The 1,605-nt window shown below is 38.1% G+C and overlaps 1 non-coding gene across 1 annotated transcript; it reads left to right on the forward strand.

Annotated features, from left to right (window-relative positions):
- The first annotated feature begins 746 nt into the window (after positions 1-746).
- Positions 747-819, forward strand: Trnaa-agc (transfer RNA alanine (anticodon AGC)). The gene has a single exon. It is a non-coding gene; the product is annotated as a tRNA-Ala (tRNA).
- Positions 820-1,605: the final 786 nt, after the last annotated feature.

The following is a 1,605-nucleotide window of genomic DNA, read 5'->3' on the forward strand; positions in this document are numbered from 1 at the left end:
AGTTTGAATACAACTCACTGTTTCAAATTTCAGTGAAATTGGACCCTAAAGATCGGCAGATCGGTCTATATGGCAGCTATATCTTCATTAGTCAGATCTGGACCATATTTGGGTCGGATGACGGGAGTCTTTAAACAACTCACTGTTTTAAATGTCTGCGAAATCGAATAACAAATGCAGCTTTTATGGGATTCACACCCTAAATCGACAGATCGGTCTATATGGATACAAATTTCAGCAAAATCGGGTAATAAATCCAGATTTTATGGGTTTTAGCCCCTTAGTTGGCAGATCGGTCTAGAATTTTACGACGATCCGAAATATATAAAATTTGCGCGGTCTGAAAAGGATATTTCGATGTGTTGCAAATGGAATGACTAAACCATCCTATGGTGGTGGGTATAAAAGAAATATTTTTCAATTCGTAACGCATTATCGCCTACAATTCTTTGAAGACTTAAATAAGGGTTTTATATGTTTTTTTATACTAATTTGATTGTTTTACACGTTGGTTCGCTTGATAAAATTTATTTTGAATGATTAATTATCTCACGATATTAATCGCACATGACATGATAATGGCCCCCTATGGTTAGATATGTGTGTATATGGCACGCTTTTATGATGTTTGCTGAGGTTAGGTTGATTTAGCATTTAAAATGCAGCTCATGGTCTTATTTGTATGCCCTTAAGTAGTTATACTGTATGAAAACATGTCACTATACCAAAGTTAACTCTCATAGTGAGGGGATGTAGCTCAGATGGTAGAGCGCTCGCTTAGCATGTGAGAGGTACGGGGATCGATACCCCGCATCTCCAAGATAACTTTTATCAACTGCGCATATTTAAATGTAATTTTTTACCAAATTTTCAATTGCACAATAATATAATGATAAGAGAATTCAGTTTAAAAATTAAAATTACGACAATACTTTTATGAGAAGACAAACACTGGTAATCACAAAACATAATGTAGCATTGAAATAGGTTTTTTTTAAGAGATTTCAGACACTGAGTGGTGTTAGACCACTCGGTAACTTTCTTCAATTTGGCACAGATCAGTCTAGATTCGGATATGGGTGTCATATAGACCGATCTCTTATGGTAAGGTCTTAGGCTCATAAACGGCGCATTTATTGTCCGATTTCGCTGAAATTTGGAGCAATGATCCTTCTTGAAAACGGTTCAGATATGGTTTAAGTGACAGTCTGCTATCAGACTCACTTAGACGTTTTCGTCCATTGTGATACCACAGGAACAGAAGAGGGAAGATGCCTTCTAGTTCCTACTGTTGAACTATCCAGATCACTTTAAAAAGCCCAATGACTTGCGAATGATCACGTCCGCTAAATTAGACAGGTTCTCAAAGAAATGGGAACCTTAAGTGGAACTCCTTTTGACTGCTAGTGCGGGACACACACACAGAAGGTGTTCTATAGTCTCTTCTTCTTCGATGTCCCCACAGCTTCTGCAAAAGTCGTTTCTGGCAACCTTTTCCGACAGGTTCTCAAAGAAATGGGAACCTTAAGTGGAACTCCTTTTGACTGCTAGTGCGGGACACACACACAGAAGGTGTTCTATAGTCTCTTCTTCTTCGATGTCCCC

Source organism: Stomoxys calcitrans, chromosome 4 (assembly GCF_963082655.1).
Source record: "Stomoxys calcitrans chromosome 4, idStoCalc2.1, whole genome shotgun sequence".
Classification (NCBI taxonomy): domain Eukaryota; kingdom Metazoa; phylum Arthropoda; class Insecta; order Diptera; family Muscidae; genus Stomoxys; species Stomoxys calcitrans.